The sequence below is a fragment of the Taeniopygia guttata genome, chromosome 9 (assembly GCF_048771995.1).
Source record: "Taeniopygia guttata chromosome 9, bTaeGut7.mat, whole genome shotgun sequence".
NCBI classification, from domain to species: Eukaryota; Metazoa; Chordata; class Aves; order Passeriformes; family Estrildidae; genus Taeniopygia; species Taeniopygia guttata.
Genome location: NC_133034.1, coordinates 23,802,426 through 23,824,656, shown reverse-complemented (window position 1 = coordinate 23,824,656; position 22,231 = coordinate 23,802,426).

Sequence of the window (22,231 nt, the reverse complement as noted above, 5' to 3'; positions counted from 1 at the left end):
ATTTAAATTGGCTGTTCAAGGTTTAGGAGAGGAGAGTGTGGTCATTGTGCTGCTCGTGCTGGGACATGGGAAGGACTGAATTCCCATTCCAAGGATTTCTGCAGCCTTCTGAGGCAAGTCACCCTGGAGGCAGATAACTTGGAGCATGTACAAGGGTTCGAGGCTGTGTGTCAGGTCACTGACAGAGGGCCATGAATCACTCTCTGGGCTGTTTGGACCAGCAATCCCCCCTGTTTGACATCCTTATTCCCAAGGGAATGGCTGTAGTTCCTGGCTGGAGCAGTCACCTCTTCCTCCTCATGGTGTTTGATGAGCTCTGCTGTAAATGAAATGGGATTTTAAAACTTAACCCTGTATTTGGGGAGCTGGGGTGTTAGAGACTGCCCACAAGGCCCTGCTCGTTCCAGCAGCTCTGGGAGAGATTTGTATCCCAGAGAAGCAGGGAATGAGCCAAAGGAGCAAATGAAATCTCCTCTGATTTTATAACCCTCCAGTGCAAAGTGTTAACACCTTTCAGAGGAGACAATGTGGGGAATTTTGTCTGTGCCAAGTGGAAATCAGATGAAATCGGAATTTCTGGGGTATTGCAGGATGTGATGCTACAACACAAATAAATGTAAACAGAAGTTTCTACCTCTTAATTTCACAGTCCTGTTTTATTTTTGTTAAATTCAAGAGGCAAAAATGTTGTTGCTTTTTTCCTCATTTCAGTCAATAACTTGGGCAAAGTATCCCCTCAGCTCGTTTCTCAGTCTCTCTCTGAGCCAAGGGTTAGGACACTGCCCCAAACTTTATGAAGGATCCAGTCTGCTCTTAAAAACTCCAGCAAGGATTTCTGTGCTCAGTGCAGGTGCCACAGTGCTACAGATCTGATGAATCCACAGACTTCATCCCCTCACTGATTTCTGTAGCCATTCTTCTGACCAGAGGATATGGAAGAGGGAATAAAATACCAAATATTCCACTTGCTGCCCTGTTGGTTTAAGAAGTGGCCCTGACTCGTGGCAAAGTGAGATTTCTGCAAGGTTTTAAATGTCCTGCAGGGAAGACTGGCTCTGTGTGTGGCTCACTGAAACTTTTGCAGCTCTCACTCCCAGCTACTCTTCCCACTGTTCCTAAGGTGAATGAGGTGAAATTTCTATTCCTCCCCACCCTTTGAAGCTTTTTTTAGTGACAGCCTTGGATTCCTACTGAATGAATAACTCACTGCCAGGTCAGGCAGAGTGTGGGGTTTTGTGTGTGTGTGTGCACAGATAAATCCCAGCCTTGGATCCCTACTTTCAAATCAGCTCTTCAGGGGTTTGGTTCAGTCCTTGCCGAGCTCAGTGGGAATTCTGCCTGGGGGAAAAACTGAGAACCTTCGCTTTGCCTTTGATTTCATTGGAGCTGGTTTTTGAAAACCACCCAGCTGATCCCCCAGAACACTGTGAAAGGCACATTTGGGAGTGCTGAGGGCTGTTTGTTCTGTGTGTGATCACCACAAAACAGCTGGGGAAGATCTGAACAGGAGGGACTTTGAGCCCTTGATCCCCCTGGCTGGAATTAGTGCCGGATTTTAGAGCGCATGCAGAACAACTGATCATTGCTTGCTGCTCTCCACAGTGTAGAGGGGAAATATCTGGACTGCAAAGTCTGAAAATGATGAGTTCAGCCTTGCAGATTTCTGTGTAAGTGAGGAGAGAGGAAGGAGTGGCTTAGTGGAATTCAGGGATGGGATCACCATCAGCAGATTCCCTGTCTGAGTTAACTCGGGACTCCTGGAAGAGCCTTTCCTCCCACCCTGCAGCACCGAGGGAACCTCAGGCACTATTCCTTGTGTGAATATCCAGGAAGAAGCTGAATGGGCTTGTCCAGAGCTTGTTCTAAAATATAAAATAAATGACTTTGCATCAGCAGCATCATTGTCACTCATTCTGGCCCTTTGATAGATTTGGCTGTGGGAGGAGGGGCTCTGCAGGCTCCAGACAGTGCTGGAGACAGGGGGCTGAGAGGACAGCTCAGCTCAGGTGTTTAATTCAGATGTTCTAGAAAACCCTCAGAGAGATCCTTTTTTTTTTGGCAGTGATTGCATAAGAAGTGGGAGTGAGGTGATGAGTCCTCCTCGGGGTATTAGTCAGAACACAGACTGCCTTGAAACATCTCCAGTTGCTACAGCTGTACTTTCAACTTGAAAAAGGAATCATTTGGCTGTGGTGGGACTTGGAGGTCTGGAGATCCTCACTGGCTTTTCGGAATTTTTCTGATGTTAAACATTTCACAGTTCCATTTTACGAATTTCTCTTAATTTTTCACTATTGGAAAACCTAGTCAATGGGGATTTGTTTTTATCTCTCCCAAAATGACAAATACAAACTTAATTGAAAGGGAAATGATTTTCCAGATTTATAGATTTCTAAGGCTGAGAGCCTGCATGAGTAACTTTAATTAAATTCATTTTCCTGCAGAGCTGCTCCTTGTTTCAGTTCCTCAAATCCCTACACATGTTGCTCCTCCTAGCTTTTCAATTTGCTCATGAGACGTTATTTAAATGCTTGTCAGTTGCCTGAGAGAGCCTGGAGGAACAGGGATAATTTAAAATGTTTCAGAAGAGGGAGGGGGGAAAGTATTGTGGCCTTGCCTAATTTTGTTTTACTTCATATGGACAAGTGTAATACAACACCCAAGTGTCGGGTGATAAATCTAAACCAAGAGCAGTCCTCAGTTATTTTCTCTGTGACCTTTGTGTATTAACCAGGATACCACGAGGTAGTGATGAGCCTTTGATTCCTGTTAAGTAGGTAATGAAGAGCCTTCAGAGGATTAATCAGATATATCAGCTTAATGGGGAGTAGCGTGGACAGAACCCATGGAGAGGAGATGTTGGGCTGCTGGGAAAGTTCAGCTGGAGACAGAAGAGAGAGTGCATGGTTTTTTACAGAGCATTTTCATGAAGTGGAGAAAAAGCTGGATCAGAAGTGGTGTGGCTTGAGGGTGTCCTGAGGAAGTGTGGCAGGAGTTGTGATGTGCAACAGAAAACGCTCAGGCACAGAGAAAGGATTGTCTTATCAAAGGGACAGGGTGATGCTTTTGGAGGTTAAAGAAGGATTCGTGGTCTCTGAGCTGTGGATATCAACAGGCAGATGCATGAAGCCTGCATGAAGAAAAGCAGTTTTTGTTCTGGCAAAAAAGGTGTGCCTGGGGCTTTCATTTCAGTTAGCAGAGACTGCTTTTGGATCCAGGGAAAATGCAAGGGTGAGGGACTTTAAGCTTCTTAATATGTGTTTTTGTTTTCTTGTTGAGTTCTTGGGAAACCTGTAATGGTGAAATGGTAAATTTGTGTGTAAAGGAAGAATTTGACTCGAGGAGAAGGAGATCAGCCCCAAAGGCAGGAAAGGGAATTGATTTCCTGAAGCTGAGCTGTGGCCCAGGTCAGCGAGTGTGATGCTGTTCCATCCTGGCAGTGGCCACGGGAGGTGCTGATGCTCGTGTGCTTAGATGGGATGGGGATTTTGAGCTTGAGGTTTTTCCTGCTGAGCCCTCACTTTAAAACACAAGACTTGGTCTGGGTTTGGTGGGAACGTGCTGAGTGCACGCATGGCTTGTTCCAAACACCAGTGGAAAAGTTGCCAGAGGAAAGAGTGATCCATGGAGGTGAAAAACTGGCTGTGAGTTCAGGTGTGCAGGAGTTATGGGGAGAATGACTTCCATTTTTAAAAATTTTCCCTTGAAAGGAGGGAAATAAGTTTTTTCCTCCTTTGGCCTCTAAAATATCTTCTCCATCTGATATGAAGATTTGAAGAGAGATGAACAATCAAGCACTATGTGGAGAAAACTTTAAAAATAAAGTTAGCTGAGTTGCAGATAAAGTCCCAGGGCAGTTATCAGGTGTGTGATACACACACTGTTTATCTAAGGAAGGACAAAGACACCAAGCTGTGCAGATAAGCTCTGAATTATCATAAACTCCATTTCACATCAGAAACTGGCCTTCTAATTCAAAAGGAAGTATTCATAAGGCATCTTAGTTTCTAATTTGAATATAATGTGATGAAACCTGTTAATAGAAGAGACTGGTGGGATTTCTCTTTTTTGCTGTCACAACAGGTGGCTGTGGAACACAGACTTAACAAGGTGGCCCTTCAAAAATGGGAACTTCATGAATTTTAAGAGGAAATTGAAATGCACATCAAGGACAGAGAAACAGGATCTTACCTTGCATGGGGAAAAAGAAAAGAGTTCATTCCAAAGTCCAAGGAAGTTTGTGAGGGAAGTTGTGTTGGTTTTGGTCCAAGTGTTAAAGCTGAAACATCTGTGTGTTTTTAAGTTATGGGTGGTTGCATTTTGGTCAGGAATGGATATTTGTAAGAACATGATCTGAACTCTGTGGTTTGCAGCTGGTAAGACAATTCAGGGTTTATTGGTGGGATGGCAGGAAGTTCAATCCTAAGGAATGTAATGAAACTGTGTTTTCACTCTAAGAATTTACCCTTTGCTTTTATCTAAGGTTTAGGATAGACCAAGTGAAAGAGTGAATAACTTGGTGCACAGTGAGCATAAACTTTGTTTGGATGAGAAGTACATCTTGTAATTCAATTGTGCATCAGCATTTAAAATAGAGACCTTGCTGGAGTCAGGACATTCTGATTGTGTTTGATTTTAATCATTATCTTGTAAAACTTGTGGCTGGTGAAAGCAGCTCTGGGCCTTGCTCTTCAGTTCCTGGTACATCTTGTTTTGTTTAACGAGGTGATTCATCCTCCAGGTAATGCCCCCATTGTCCTTGTGGAGCTGCCCATTAAACACATGGCACAGCCATTCCTCCCCCTGCTTTTGGGAATAATGATCCTTTTGGCTCTGCTGCATCAGATGGGCAAGGCTTGTGGAATGTCTTTTTAAGTGAGATGGCCAGGTTGGAGCAGACCAGGGGAAGGAACACTTTTCAAAATAATTTTTTTTTAGCCAATCTGTGCTTTTGACTGTTGGGGATGAAATATTGGGTTTTGAAGAGGCTTAATAGCTTTGAAGGTGGTTTGGGAATGGTCAATGTGTTGGATGCGAGCACTGAGGAGGAGGGAGCAGCAGAGCAAAACAGAATTTGGGTAAACAAACCATGGGAGGGAGCATCTGCCTTCAGCTCTGTTGGGTTCTTGGTTGAGCCCCAGCCCTGCAGAGCTTGTTCTGTTTGGGTTTTACCCACCACCCACCAGAGTCAGAAGGGAAGTTCTCCAGGCTTCTTCAGGTCATGTCCAGGAGGGTCTTCCATGGCTCAGCTGCCACTTCTGACCAGCCAGATCCGAGTTGTGCATCCCAGAAAAACCCCACCAGCGTATTCCAGCTTTGAGAGTTGCCAGTTATTTTTAAATGACCTGAACAATCACTATATGGAAGAATTTTCCAGTTCCTTTTGTTTATTCCATGATATTCCCCCATTATTCAGTGGAATGGCTTTGCTGATGTATTTCCGTGCCTAAGCTACTTAATGTATCTTGAAATAGTCTAATTTTTTTTGGCATTCCAGAGGACGTGGAATTATATACATTATTCAGGATGTCCCCTGTTATTCCCTAAAGAATATAAAAATAGAAATTAATAAAAAGTGGTTTAAGTGGATCTGGGGTTATGAAGGGGATTAAGGCTGTGTGTACACACAGGTTTGTCTGTTCTTCCTTGTGACTTTGCTCTCTCTGATGTAAACAAGCGAGGTGACCTTCCCCTGGCAGAATAAAGACAGAGTAGGGTAGGAACTGTGGATAATTTATAAGCTTTTCTCTATAGATAAGAATGAATATCTTGTATAAATCACAGCGCTGCAGAAGTCAGGAGGAATTTTCGGTGCTGTGGGGCGATGCAAGCCCCAGACTGTCAGGGTTGGGTCTTGTCAGAAGGTGTGTTTTGGATGAAAAATAAAGCTGTCACAACATGAAGATATTGCAACGTATTTTACTGGGTCTTGGGCCAGAGCAAAGTTTGTGTGGGGGGAAGTGAAGCAGCTCAATGGGAAGCACAGAAATCTGAACTTCCATTTTCTCTGGGATGGATATTAAAGCCTCTCTGTATCGCCTGTTGTGCAGTTTGATATTTAAATGCTGCACAGGTCTGTAATATTTTGGTGTTAATGCTCAGAGCTGGCATCCAACCCACAGATTTGCAGCTCAGTCTGGGTCTCTCCTGTTCCTGTGGGAGCTGGGGGCAGTGCTGGATGTAGGGAATGGGGAGTGAGGTACAATTTCAGGAAAACCCATCTGAGTCACAGAACAGAATCATGGAGTCGTTCAGGCTGGGAGAGACCTTTGAGCTCATCAAGTCCAACCAACACCACCACCGTGATCACCACTAACCCATGTCCTCCAGTGCCACATCCATGTGTTTTTCCAACAGATCCAGGGATGGTGATACCACCACTTCCCTGGGCAGCCTGATCCTGGCCTCGACAACCCTTTCTGTGAAGAAGTTTCTCCAGATTGCCCATCTAAACCTCCCCTGGTGCAACTTGGGGCTCTTTTCTTTTATCCTGTGCTACCTGGGAGATGAGACTGGCACTCAGCTCACTCCAGCCTCCTCCCAGGGAGTTGTAAAATGTGGGAAGGTCTCCCTGGATCCTCCTTTTCTCCAGTCTGAACACCCCAAAACCCCCAAGCTGTGTGAATGCTGTTGGGTGCTGCCAAGGAGAGCAGTCAGTGTGTGAGCTGGGCAGCAAAAGCAGCACGGGAAAGGATGGAACAACACTCTTGGGATGTCTGGATAAATCTGTTGAAGCCTCATCCGTGTTGTCAGAGGCAGGGAAAGAAATGCAAATTTAAGACAGGCCTACGTGTCAGAACCCCGGCCTGGTTCAGGGGCTCCGTGTGGTGGAAAAGTCTCTCCTCCAACCCGTGCTTCCAAAGAAAGGCTCAGCAGTCTCTGTTGTTCGGTCTCAAGGCAGTTTATTGCAAGTTATCTAAAAGATTTTCTTCCAGGGCTGCTGTGGTTTGCTCACAGCTCAGGCAGAGGCACACACACACCCTGACATCCTCTCTGACTCCCGACTGCTTCTTCTCTCCCTGCCCAGGGCTGCTGCTGTCTTTTATATGGTACATTACGTGTTACATGGGTACAGTTTGTCCCCAATGCCTATTACCTATATTAAATGGTGCTTTTCTATTCTAAACCAATCCATAAGTGCCGTCATCAAGTACATGGAGGCAAGGAAGAAGAAAGAGAAGGAACAGGACTGGCCCAAATCCCTCCATCTTAAAATCTCTGACCCCCATGTACAAAATAAAAACCCCCCTGTACAGGTGTTAAAACACCCTTGTACAATACTAAAAAATTCTTCCCTCTACTTTGTAACTAATTCTACTATAATATCTAAACCTGCAACGTTGGTAAATCATTCCATGGTTCAAACCCAAAATCACAGCTGTTTCCAGCTGCCTGCCAGGGTCTCAAATGCTTCTGACCTGGGCCTGGAACCTCCAAATATGTCTGAGGGACATTTTGAGTTCCAACACTATGAACATGAACTTTGACAAACTGCTGCTGGGCTGTGTCCTGCAGTTTCCAGAGGTGTAAGTTGTTTTATTGTTATTAGCAGGGAGCCCCTGGGATGTAACTACACAGCCATGGAGTCCAGAATGGCTTTCCAGGATGGCCCAGCACTGCCTGGAACCCACTGGTGCTTTTTACTTCTTTATTCTGACAGAAAATGCCTTGGGCTGTCTCTTGCTCCATGGAATGCAGCTGAAGGAGTTAATAAAATTAACTCCTCTGTCTGGAAGGCAGACTGAAATCTGGAGCCTGAACTGGGTTTGAGGTTGAAGAGAGGTGCTGAGGAGGTCTTGGAGTGCAAATTCACTGCTTGGAGAACAACAGGATGCAGGAAATGTAAAGCTGCAAAAGTGGGGTGGTGAGGATTTCACCAAAATGAGACCAAAATACTTGAGAGTTGATGTATTTTTTTTTTTTTTTCTTCAGATGTTCTCACCACTGCTACCTTAAAAAAACCCCCTTTTGTTCCTGGTGGTGTGTGATGAGCTGTGCTCTAGCAAAAATCTCACAAGCCACAATCCCCACGTTCAGGTTCAGCCATTTGATGGTTTTGTTTGCAAAAATGTTTTATATGGGGAGGTCTTTGTGCAGCAACTCAGCATCTCAAATGGGGAATCTGTTGCTCCTAATGAGTTGGCTTAATTCTGAGCAAATTAACTAGCTGGGCAAAGCAGAGTTGGACTTTGAGGTTGTTTTGTAAGCACTGAATGTTTTGGGGCGTTATTTGTGTGTTCTGCCACACATTTTTAGACAGAAGAGTATGTTTCTATAAGGGATATAAAGAAAAAATATAAGAAAAAAAACCCCTGGCAAGTCAAGCTGATACAGAACTTACAAATGTGACCATTGTAAACAGTGAAATATATTAATACATCAGAAAAATTACGTCCTGGACAAATTTGTTTGACAAAGCAAATACTAGAGGGATCGTGTCCTAGGAGAAAGGAAATTTTGTTGATGGTAGCTCTTATTTTCAGTAGCTGAGTATATACCTTTATTTTTTTTTTCCAAATAACAGCTTATACATGCTTTTTATAGACTCTAATTTTTCTTGCTTATCCCCAGCAGGGCAAGAATTTAGGGAAAAAAAAGAAAGGAGAGAAAATATTTGAGCTTGTCCTTAAATTCCTCTTAAATTTTTAGAGAGAAATGTGTTGATAATGTGAGTGGGAGCTCCATATCAACCTTGTTGATAATATGGTTTCAGTATTTCTTTACTTAAACATTCAAGATTGATTTTAGTTCAAACAAAATATAAGAAATGAGTTAAAATTTGGCTTTCTGACTGGGAAAAGGAAAATCTGTGCAGAGGTCTTTATCACAAGAGTTAAGAGACTGAAGAATTTGCTCATCTGTGTGCAAGTTTTTTGATATTTCTTATGGCTCCTTCCCAAATCTGACATTAAATATGGTTTGTTGGTTTTATGGCAGCTCTGACCTGAACTCAGATTTTATTGCTACTTTGGAAACAAATCCTTCTTTCCAAGGGCTCAGTTCTGTGCTGGCTGGTGCAAAAAAACACAATAGATGTCAACTCTGCCTTAAAAGTTGTAGCTTCAGTTTGGGTAGGCACTAACTAGATAATTGCTACCTGCTGTGGAATAGAATGTGTTGTTATTTAATGTATGCAGATTTGGAGGAGAAAAAAAAAAAAAAAGCCTGATGAATAACCTAATTTTCAGGCACAAAAATGCACTTTAATTTGAGACTGAGATTTAAAAAATGTGCATTACTCCTCCCCTGTAGCAGTGGTGGGAAGCTCTGGTTTCTGTGGGGAAAACAGGAGCATGGCTTGTGCTTACAGAAGATGTTGCTGTTTCTTGTTTTGGTTATTTTTTTTTTCCTCTTTTGGTCATGTTTTTAATCAGTTGAGCAACAGTTTGCTGAAGTTTTGCCCTCTAACTTGAGGGGTTTAGGAGGATTCCTCATCCTCACATTCCCTGTTTCCCTGCCCTTCCTTTCTCCCTGTCTCCCAGTGGATGTTGCACATTTTTGCTCTCCCTCTGCACAAATTTGGCAGAAAGGAAAAAGACCACAGGCATCTTTTTGATTCTCCTCATTCTTAGCACTTTATCATTCTTTGGAAATCATCTTTTCTTTGTGCTCTGTGTATTTTGAGCCTTAGCCAGCTGTGCTTCTGAGGCAGGGTGTGTTTCATTTATTTATTTAGTGGAGAATTTGAGATGCTGGATAAGGGTCCCTCCTCCTTCTCCCTGTCCACTCTACAAGTGCTTGAGATGTTGTCTTGAAGAAAAATGATGGTGACTTTTGATACTGGTATCATCTAGTGCCTCTCTGAGTGTGAAAGTTTTATATCCTTTTACCCTTGTTTGTCCAGCTCTGCCAGCTAAGTGCAGCAAATCTGACAAAAGTTTCCTTTATCTCGTGCTGGTTTCTGTGTGTAGATGAAGCACTGCAGATGTTTCAGATCATGATCTGCTGCAGAGGTTGTTATTTTTCCTAGACACTTGGAAGAGAGAATACAAAGGATAAAGACACATTAAGTTTACCAGAACCAGAGGAAGTTTTATAATCTTCATGCTGGGAAGTATCTCCCTCAGCAAAGAGTTGGTGCTACAACCTGTTGAATAATTTAAAATAACATTTTCTTACTTTGTGATATCGTAGCAGTGTTTCCTGTGTGGTTTGGCAGCTGAAATGTTGTGGGAGAAGAATACTGTCACTCCTGGTGATTGTCTCCTGCAAAGCAGAGATCTTCCCTTCTTCGTGGGCTGCTGCTGGCAGAATTACAGTCTAAATCCTGCCAGCCCCAAAAGAAAGGAGGTGGGAAATGCAGGGTTTGCATCCAGTGGTTCAGGGAAGGTTTGTGCCAGGTGAGGAGCTGGGCTCTGTTCTGCTTCATCTGAGACAGAGTGAAAATTTAACAGGGTAGAAATCCATTTGGATTTAGGTGAAATGTGCCACTTTGAGCTTGCTAAATATGATGTTTAGTCAGGTAACTGTAGCACTAGCAAAACTACCCCAGCTAAGGATAAAAAACGCAAATTTCCACACTAAAAAATAAGAAGTAAGAAAGACTCCTCAAACCTTGAAACAGACAGCGCAGTGACCCAAGAGTTCTTTCTGTACTTTCTGACAAAAACTGAGTACGAGTGTAACTAGCTGTAAGTGTAACTGAAAAATCAGCAGAATGAATATGCATTAAACTATTGTGAAATTCTATGCATATGGAAATTAGTAAGGGTAATAAAAAAGGATTGGGAGTTCTCAGAGGTGCGCATGCCCATTGAAGGGCAATGAGTCCCCACAAGTGTCCAGTGCTTTAAAAATAAACATACCCATTTCCTACAAATCTTTATTGGAATTGTGGAGTTTGATTTTTCATCTGTGTTTCACCTCCTTAACCAAATTGGTGCTGGTACAAGTTCTGTAACACAGCCCCAATTCCCAGCTGTCCTTGCCAGGCTGTGGTTTGGCTCATTCCTCCTCTCACTGAGAAACAATTTCCAAGGATTCTAGAGTTTCCCTCATCTGTGGCTGAGGGAAAAAGTTGGCTCCTACAGTGAGGAAATCTTATTTACATCTAGAAACTGCCCCGTGTGCAGGGGTGGAGGAGCTGAGAACTCTTCCATCTGGGATTGTGGCGTTATCCTGGCACCAAAACGCTGGCATTATTTAAGGATGGAATTCCTGGAGCTGCCTGGGGAAGCTGGGATGTGCTCAGGGACATCCCAAAGCTGCTCTGGTGCCACCAAACCGGGATTGCCAATGGAGCAGGACGGTGCCATCACCCCCAAGGGTCTGTGCTGGCTGTCAGCTCCTTGTGTTCCTGCCTGCTCTGGCCTTCCCAGATAAAACAGGAGTATGGCCTGGGAACTGCTGAAAATGGCAAGCTGCTGCTTGGGCTGATTAATTTATGAAGCTTGTAAATCATTTTTTGAAATAATTACCAAGGTTGGAAATGATTAAAATTCAGTGTCAGCTACTCCTTATAGTCAAGCTTGTGCTCCTTTATGTGGTAGGTGGAATAATTTCTTGTACGAGCCCATTTAAAAAGCTTTCTTGAAGAGATTAGCAACTGTCATCTTTATTTCTACTATTCTCCTTTTCTAATATCTGTGTTTCTACTCCCACTTGGATGTATTTGGACTATGATACCTTGTTGGGAGTGAAATGGGAGATAAAGATTGAGCACAACTGGTTTGTTCCAGGAACTCCAGACCTCCTTGAACTAATTCCAGTAGCTGTAACTCATTTAGTACAGCTTAAATTTGGGTCTGCTGAGCATCATTTGGTGTGGCTTTAATCCTGGATGTTTTAAAATAAAGGACTTTTGAATTCAGAATTGTTTTGTCACAAAGCAAGAATTATATGGGTGCTAGCAGTCAGCACCCTAAAAATAATCACAAAGAGGTTTTTTATTAAAATTGTGTTAAGCTGTTTTTTTGTGGGATGATGCTGGGAGCACACACACATCCTGCTCACCTGCTAGGGAGCGACAGGAGCTTTTGGGGTGCCCCAGTTTGGTGCTGATTTATTAAAAAATATGGATATTGATCTAGTACTGATACCCAACTGTGATGGACAAAAACTCTCCAACAGTTTAAAGTTAGAAAGTTTGTGTTTATTGTGTGTGGGACAGCTCCCAAATCCACACCGCAGCTTCCAGGTGATTACAGAGCCCTTTTATCCATACAAATGTTGAATACTCAAAATACAAATCCATATTCATCATTTTGGTACATCCCATTCCTCACTTCGTGTATTTGCTCCTTGAAATGGGTCGGTGTCCCTTTCATGGGGAAGGGTCCCAAAATGAGGAAGTCAATGAAGTCTTCCTCCTTCTGACCTTTCTACCTTTTCAATGCAAATCTGACAAATGAACTCTTGGTAGAACTCCCATTCCTTGTCTTCAGTTGGTTTCAGAACAGAGGAGGCCACAATTGTCTCATGTTCCTAAAAGCTTTTTGTCAGTTTGTGTATTCTTCATTATAAACCCAGCTAACTCAACATTGTGCTGACAAGCAATCGATTATTAGTTAACCACTAACTCTTAACTTCATCAAGGCCTACTCATTTATTTTAATTAACTCTAGTAAGGCTTATCTCTAACTAAAATCTTCGCTCCTCTAAAATCTCTAAATTCCTTAAAATTTACATTTCAGTGCCTGCTGCTGCTTTGTGCACTCGTGGGTGAGGCAGATCACACAGATTGAAGGAATTTGGGCTTTTTATACATAAAAAGAGTAGTACTTGAAAAACCAGTGTCAGATGGCATCTGGTTGTTTTTCTGACAAGTGATTTCCTGCTGGAATGGGTAACTCTGTGAGTAAAATGATTTTCCTTGCCCCCCTGATTAAACTCACAGAAATTCATGCTAACCTTCCTTAACAATGGCAGAGAAGTACACTTGATCATATTGATGCTTTGAGACTTGTGCTCTTTCCCATTTTTATTGTGGCCAGAAGTCTCATTAGAAGAGCTGTTCTCAAGCCTGGTTGTTAATCCTTTTTTTATTATTATTTTATTTTTAATAAGGAAGGAAGGAGTGCAGCAGAAGTGTTAGGGATGCTTCAGCAGCACAGCACACAGTTGGTTTCAGGCATGGGTGAATGGGCACTGAGGATTCTGTTTTATCCAAACAGCTTTGGTTGTATTTCTAGGGGTTTTTTCAGCTACTAAAAAAAAAAAAAAAAAAAAAAGTTCTATCCAGTGTTTTAAATCTCTCCTCTGAGCTTCAAGGCACGGAATGTTGTCTATGTTTTCTTTAAATCAAAAAAAAGTCTTGAATCTCCACAGAGTGATAGAATTGGGAGGGTTGGAAAAGATTTGAAGTCATCAAGTCCAGCCATGAGCCCAGCACCAGCACAGTCACCATTAAGCCATGTCCTCAAGTGCCACATCCTCTAAATTTTTGAACATTGTCTGAATGTGCCTTTTGTGGCCTGTAGAGTCAGAGGCAAAAGCCATTTTCTGGGATCTGTTGGTCCTTCTTGTTCCAGCCGCTCAACTCTTTTTGCCCTTTTGGTTTCTTGCTGCTGTAGGATAGATTTGGGGGAGTGATTTACTCATTTTCAATATGTCAGTGTGCCCGACTCCTGGAATTACTTCACAAACCAATAAAATAATAGAAAATTCAGAGGCTATAGTGCAGGTTTTGTTGATCAGTTGGCTCATGAGGAGCTGTGGAAATGCTGCTGCTGTGAAATGACTTATTTGGGTCATCTTTCATCAGGACCACCCTGAGTAACTGAGCTTTGCACCTTGGAATAGCTTGTGCTTTTTTAGGGGGAATGAGAATAGTGATTTTGGGCTGTTCTGTTCTTACAGCATCCATCGCTAGCTGTAGTAACCATTAAAGATATGTTTGATTTTTTTTAACAAAACCCCCAAATCCATGACTGGTGTTTATTGGCCTGCAGTCCTGCTACCATGCTACTGCAGGGGTGTGCACTGCCTTAACATTTTCTGGATTTGGTGACAAACTGGTCTTTTTAGGACTTTTCTTTTTGCTTTTAGAGCTGGGTTTTCCAGCTGACATTTCCCTCAGAGCAGTGTGGTAGGCTTCCCTTGGCACTCCTGATAAAGGAGCTTTCTGCAAAGCCTCTTGCAAAACAAAAACCCATTTTCACAATGCTGGGGGGGAGGAGGAGAGTGGAAGAATTGACCAAAAAAAAAAGCCCCCAGATCCCTTTCCAATCCATTGGTTTGTGGCACAGCTGAAGTTTACAGTAATTAGAAATCATCTGGAGGCTCTGCAGCAGATTGAGTCTTCGGCTGGAAGTGATTCCTGACAGGTGGTTCAGCACAAAGCAACATGACAATTACCTAACCCCCTGTTTGATTTGTGTAAACCCTCATTGCTACTCACATTATTTAATGAACTATCTGCTTCCCCTGGCCTCCCTGCAGCACACAGAGCTCCCTTCCAAATCTGCAGCCTGTGCTCCAGGGTTAACCCTTCTGCTCCAAGGTGGGGAACCTCAGCGGTAATGAGGAGGTGAAAACTGGAATTTAAATGTTGCAGATTCTTATGGTAGGAAGATCAGAGAATCACTGACTTTGTTGGGTTGGAAAGGACCTTAGGCTGCTCCCATTCCACCCCTGCCATGGGCAGGGACTCCTCCACAACCCCAGGTTGCTCCAGTCCCTGTCCAACCTGTCCTTGGACATTTCCAGGGATGGGGAAGATGTGTGATGCTTTGAAATTTTAATTGTGTAGTCAGGGGCTTCATTTTACCCTCTAGATTGGATGGGTTTTCTTTAGCTCAGTTATATCTCATTGCAAACTTTTGTTGTGAATTAGAGGAATTAACTCTTTAATGGGTAAGACAAAACTGGAGATGGTCCCTCTGAGATTTTTCCTGATATTTTTAACAAGTCCAACACAGATTCTGTGGTGACTGGAACCAGAATCAATCATAAAGAGAGAGATAAGGGTTCTGCTCTCCATGAAGGATTTCCTGAGCTTATCAGAACTTGCTGTATCAAATGTCCTCCTCAGTGTGGCTGCTCCAGCCCCGAGGGAGGTGTTTTATAAACCGACTTTGTGTGGAGTACCAGAGCTGCAGAAAGGTCTGTGACCCATGGAAGTGTTCCCTCTCACGTAGTTCAGCCTCTGATGTGATTACACTCTTCAGCAAACACATATATTGAAATTCTCTTTCCAAGTGAACTTGGCTGTTTGCTGTTTATTATCAGAGAACCTCTCAGTGAAGCAAATGAAGTCAAAATTTGAATCCACAGGCGTGGAGAGAGATCTATTTTGTGCTGTTTGCTTCCCTCCCAGACTTGTATTAATCAGTCATTATTTCTATTTGATTCCTTCTGCAAATAACTTGAACTTTATATCTTTCAGAAGAAAAAATTAGACTAACTTTGACAATTCCAGAATTATGACTCACGAGTACAAATGATGAACCAGATAAAATAATAATAAGACAGAAAGGTGTTTCTTTAGAAGCAGTTTTGAGCATTGGGTGGGTTATTGAAACGTTCATGTCATGTTTTATTTGGGTGGTGTTACATGAACTCGGGAGGTAAAATGTTTTTTATGGAATGTGTTTGCTGCATCAGCTCCTTGTGAAAAAGTAGGTTTGAGGAGATTAGGTAAAAAGGATAATCTCCCAAACAATATTAATTATATAGTTTTATTTTCTATGTCTTAGATGGAATTAGCAGGTGTCCAGGGCACACGTGGAACCACAGAGTGGTTTGGGTTGGAAGGGACCCTAAAGCCCACCCAGTGCCACCCCTGCCATGGCAGGGACAATTTTCACTGCTTCCAACCCTGTCCAACCTGGCCTTGGGCACTTCCAGGGATCCAGGGGCAGCCACAGCTGCTCTGGGAAGAATTTCTTCCCAAAATCTAATCCAAACCTTCCCTCCTTCACCTTAAGGCCATTTGAGCCCAGGAATTACACTGGTATCTTGGGAAAGTTTATCATGGGGGAAGAGTGATGTGAAAATGAGCAGGAGAGGCTGAGCATTAATTCCAAGGGTAGGAAAGAGGTCTGTGACAGTAAGAGGCACAGCTTTTCTTCTCCCAGTGAAAACCCATCCCTGATACAGCCCCGCCAGGACGATGGAGGGAGAATATTGGCCACCTTTGGGGATTTTTATCAACTGCTGGTGATTTGAGTCAGGGAAGGGAAGGGGTGTGACAGAGCAGCAGCGAGGGACCGGATGGGATGACTCTACCCAGAGAGTGTCTGGGCTCCAGGTGAGTCCCTCACCCAGCTGGACCCCAGGTGTGTGTTCTCCTCACAAATTCCAGCGATGTTGTCCTGATTCTTAAAATTTTCTAAAACCTTCGAAGTTTCCATTTTTGTAAAAAGCTTTCTCACACAACTTTCTATAAACAGTCTATAGTTTTACATTCCTCCATAAAAGCAAAAAAAATTTAATATACTAATAATTTATCCAATGTCACTAATAAAACCCAACACATTCACCCTCCAATCCACTATCACCTTTAAAAAAAGTATAAATACTAAAGTCAAAAAATAAACTTCCTCTTTTTCACCTTTACAATAACAAAAACTCACGTCATACTTTCACATATCCTATAGTAACACAGTGATTTTGGCAAAGTTTCCCCCACGTGTGTGAAGGCAAACTGGAACCATTTGAGCTGTGAGGAGGCTCGGGGTGTGCCCGAGCTGTCAGAGGGACTTGTGTACTTGGAGAGCCCCAAATTTGTGCATCTGCTCAGCAATATTGTCCGAGCCACCCTTGTGAGACAGGGAAATTACTCATCCTGCATGCAGGGCCATTCACAGACCTCTGCCAGATTGGAGCCTGGCAGTGTGCTGGGATGAGCAGCTCCTCAGTTGCTGGTTGATTGTTAAAAAAAAAACAAACAAAAAAGACTTTTGTGGCTTAAATGATTTGCCAAATCTAAGTCAAGTTGAATGACTACAATGCAAAAGTGTTTTATAGCATTAAATTAATGAAATTGCATTTTTAGTGCATAGTCTTCCCAATCAGAGGAGGACAATATCCATATATCCATATTTCCCATGGAACTGTAGGAGTTTTAGGGCAACAAATGTTCATAGGTATGTGGGTACAGAATTTAAATTCTCAATCACCTCTCGTGCTGCAGTGAAGGCTGAATGAATTCACTGAAAGCTTATCTCTTCCAGGGTTGTTTTTTTTCTTTTTTTTTTTTTTTTTTTCCTGATGAGTTGGATTGTGGAGGAAATTGCTCTTTGATTTTTGCCCTCTTCAGCAGCTGCTAGAAGTGCCTGCTGAAGTGCCAACAGCGGCTCAAGATCAGGTTTGAGTGCAGCCCTGCTGTTAATCAGGCTCAGCTCATTTCCAGCCTATTGGAGTCACTGCAGAAATTCTCTTTGACCTGGGCAGGCTCCAGAACAACCCAAGCTTGGCTTCATGACTGAAACAACTTTAAAAAAATCCCAAATGGACGTGAAAACTCCATGGAATTACGCAGCTGGCAAATCTGCTTGCATTTGCTTCCACCAAACAAAGGGGTGATTTTCAAGAATAGTGAGGTTTGAGTGTTTGCTGTTGCTCTGAAATTCACTCTGTCAGCTGCTCGCACGGGGCTGGATTTTAGGAATCATGAAAAGGTGAGGCCACCTTCTGCCAGCTGGAATAGGATGGAACTTGTCTGAGCAGGGAAAAAAATCATACTGGGAAAAGGAGAGGTGGTTTTATCCCGTGGAAATGGATCAGCAGAAGGTGGGGATTTGTAGGTTATTTTTAGATTATTTTTAGGTTACTTTTAGGGTTTTTTTAGGTTGACTTTTAGGTTGATTTTAAGGTTGATTTTTACTTTTTAAAAGATTTTTAAGGTTTTTTAGTTTATTTTTAGGTTTTGGGGTTTTTTTTTTAGGGTTGTTTTTTAGGGTTGTTTCTTGGGGTTTTTTTAGGGTTGTGCTTGTGCTCCTTGCCCAAGTTATGTATTTAAATTGCTCAATATTTTAAATAAAACATTCAGTGTTCTCGGTGAACATCACGGGAGGATGGCTGAGATATTGTAGCACCACCTGCTAAACTTTTAATTTTGTTTTTTTCTCCAATTAACATACATGGCTATATCTGCTTCTCCCAGGAGAGCACGATCCAGTTGCCAAGAGTGAATATCCCTCTATTTATAGAAGTGATCTTTGACAGGAATTCAAATTTGTCAATGAAAGACAAATTTAGGAAGTTCAGTGTCTTTATCCCTGGTGCAGATCAGGGTGAGGAGAGTTCTGCCTGCTTGACTTGCTCTGAAATCATTTGAGATCTGTAAATTCTGCTCTAATCTTCCTATAGGGAAATGTTTCTGTTAATATCCAAAGCCTATTAAAAAGGATTTCACATCTTTGGAATTTATTATCGAATCTCCAAGATGTGAAACCCATTTTTAATAGGTTTTGAACTTTATAGGCTCTCTGTAAGGGAATAATATTGTGATGTGGTTTAAAGCTTGTCAAGTACATTTTCTTACATTTTATAACAGTTGTTTTACAGTGGTGATTTACCAGCTGTTTTTGTGTTCTCCCTGTTTCTCCCCCTCTCCCTCCCCCCAGTGAACAGATTTTTATGTAACAAAAATTTCATAAGCATTTGGGATCATGGAAATCACCTAATTCATTGGAGAGATCTGCTATCTCCATAAAAATCACTTTTTTTTTCTCCCACTCTCCATGCCAGTCCCACGAGCATTCAATGGCACTGGTGTTTTCCTACTGTGCCTTCATCATAAATTCTGTAATATCAGTAATGTACTTGGAGCTACAGTAAATACACTTATTATAGCAACTGCAACCATGCTTCACCCAGCTTCAGTAATTAGCCATGCTAATTACAGTTGGGATGTGGGCTGGGAGATGGTGTGCTACATTAAAACCAGGGAAATTAAACCAGGGCTGCCTGATAGAACTGTTATGTTCTTTTGGGGCCTGCAGACCTTAGTGAGGCATTAGCTAATTAAAAACATGGGGATAGTTCCCAAATAAACCATTAAAGCTAAAGGTTACTTTCACACTTGAGTGGTAGATGTCCAAATGAGGGTTTATTCCCCTTATTTGTGGCCCTTGTGGAATATAGATTGAAAAACACCGAGCACAAAAAAATCCTTGGTTTTATAATGGCAGAAATTTGTGATGATAGAAGGATTTTACAAAGGCTTTTCCTGTATGGTCAGTTTTTGGCTGTCTAAAGGGGCTGGAGTGAGACTTTGGACAAGGCTTGGAGTGACAGGACACAGGGGATGGCTTCAGACTGGCAGAGAGGTTTGGTGTTGGAACCCCGGCCTGGTTCAGGGGTTCCCTGTGGTGGAAAAATCTCTCCTCCAACCTGTGCTTCCAAAGAAAGGCTCAGCAGTCTCTGTTGTTCGGTCTCATGGTTGTTTATTGCAAGTTATCGAAAAGATTTTCTCCTTGAGCTGCTGTGGTTTGCTCACAGCTCAGGCAGAGGCACACACACACCCTGACATCCTCTCTGACTCCCGACTGCTTCTTCTCTCCCCCTCTGCCCAGGGCTGCTGCTGTCTTTTATATGGTACATTACGTGTTACATGGGTACAGTTTTTCCCCAATGCCTATTACCTATATTAAATGGTGCTTTTCTGTCTTTTATATGGTACATTACGTGTTACATGGGTACAGTTTTTCCCCAATGCCTATTACCTATATTAAATGGTGCCTTTCTACTCTAAACCAATCTGTGGGTGCCAACATCACCAAGAACATGGAGGTAAGGAAGAAGAAAGAGGAGGAACAGGACTGGCCTACAATCCTCCACCTTAAAACCTCTGACCCCCATGTACAAAGTAAAAACCCCCTGTACAGGTGTTAAAACCCCCTCTTACAATAATAAAAAATTCTTCTCTCTACTTTGTGACTACTTCTACTATAATATCTAAACTGTTGTGACTTCTTGTTCTTCCTGCAAAGTTGGTAAATCGTTCCATGGTTCAAACCCAAAATCACAGCTGTTTCCAGCTGCCTGCCAGGGTCTCAAATGCTTCTGACCTGGGCCTGGAACCTCCAAAAATGTCTGAGGGACATTTTGAGTTCCAACAGTTTGGGTGGGATATTGAGATGGAGTTCTTCCCTGGGAGGGTGCGAAAGGGCTGGGATGGAATTCCCAGAGCAGCTGTGGCTGCCCCTGGATCCCTGGCAGTGCCCAAGGCCAGGTTGGACATGGGTCTTGGAGCTGCCTGGGATAGTGGTCAGGCAGGAGTGGCACTGGGTGATTTTTATGATCCTTCCAGCCCAAATCACTCTCTAATTCTCTGAGACACTTTGAGGCATTGTCCCTGTGATCCTGCTCCCCAGCCAGGCCAAGACCTGAGAACTCTGAGGTATTTCTGGGGTGGTGCTGCTCTGCAGAGCTCTCTCCTTCGCCCTCCTGAATCCCAAATCACTTATCCTCTATTACTGTGTAAATCCTTTCCTCTGCCACCAGAGCAGGTAAAGAAATCCAGGTCTTTGCAGAGGATTTGAATCCACAGTGCCATTGACTCTTAGCAGAGGGTGGGGATTGGGAAGCTGCAATGTTTGACAGCTCATTCCAGAAGAGAATTCTTGTAAGAATATTCTTTACAGGAAGATGCATCACTGCTGGAATTGTCTCTCTCATATCCAGTTCAAAAGCTTTGGGTTTAGAAAACAAAGTGTACGTGCGTGTGAAAAACACCCATCACTTGTTTTTTAAAATCTTAAAAGTTTATTAGTAATAAAATTAGAGTAATAAAAATTTGGGCAGTGAGGATTCGGATGTTTTAGGACACTATGAGACAATAAAAAGCAAAGAATTTCGGATGTCCGGATGTTTTTGGGCACTGAGCTGCCAAAAATCACACCTTGTGAACAAAGGAATAACCCTTAAAAGCAATAGTCTGTTGAAAATTAAGAACTTTTCTGGTTTTTGTCAACTTCTTCCCCTTAATCCTGGTGGTTCCATAAAGATGGAGAGAAAGTGGAAGAATGTTTGTCTTTTCTGATAAGGAGGCTGTAACTCTTCAGACTTCCTGTCGCTGTTATCTCTGTGCAAAAAGTTTCTTGATTATCTTGCCCCTTCCTTGAGCTAGTAAAAAATATCTTACATTGCAGAGTTTCTATTTTAACATTATGTTGTAACCTAAAACTATATTTAACACACTACTTAAAAAGGATTAATACAGTATTACAGAATAACCCTCCATAATACATATAGTATTCAATTTAATATTTGCAAAGAGCCAATCATAAAATATGAATTTTTCACAGTGCAACAGAGGTTTTTTTGACGCTGTTGATAGTAAAAGGGTTTTTAAATCATGGGGATTTAGGGTTAAAAGGAAAATTAAGCTTAGTAGGCCCTGGAAAAAAATAAATACCCTGGGTACATGTAGGCCTTGTACCTTGCTAGAACTGCACCTCTGTAGCTAGTAAGATAATTAATAATTAATGGCCCATGAACAGAAGAGATCTCCTAGAGGGAGGATTGGCTGTGGGAGAGGTAAAGAAAAGTGCCCAAAGAATAGCAGAAAACTGCCCCAACTCTGACAGATGGGAAATAGAATAAACACCCCCAGCCACAGCTTGCATTCGCAAACTGAGACAGGAGGCATGAACAAAAATGGTTAAAGAAAAAAAAAAGCAGGAAAAAAATCATAATATATTTATAACAGAGTTGCTGAAATGGGTGAGTGTTATTTCTGAGCTCCAAGCTGGCTGCTTTATTTTCTTTCCCTCTGTTGTTGTTTGTTTGTTTGAGGAGATAAGAAAGCAGAGACTGAGGAGGAGAAGCACTTTGTTTGAAAAAGAGAAATAGTGTAAGAATACAGATCTGAAGTGCAGCTCTCCTCCCACTCTGTTTGAATTGGAGTTTGTGGATTTCTACAAGGAGCTTTGGATTTTTTAGTAATTCCCTGTTATCGTCATTCTTATGTTTAGCAAATGGATGTTAAGAAAAGCAAAAAGCTGAAATAAACTTCAGTTTAGGGTTTGAGCCATAAAAGCTGCACAAAACCCTGTGACTCTGAGACAAGCTCATCATCTTGCTTTTAGTTAGTTTTTGTAAAAAAAAAAAATCCTAAAATTAGCAAAAAAAAAAAAAAAATTGTAGCTAACTCAGCATATGAAGCAGAAACTTCTTTGGTGTCATCTAAGGGATTCTTTTAAGGCAAATCCCTTTAGTAAATGGAATTAATTCAGTTCCAGGCCTGCTGCTGCCTGTCATTCAGAAGGATGAGGTGGATACTGAGTGACAAATACAGAATTCTGGAATTGGTCACTTTATTTTAATTATTACATGCTAAAGG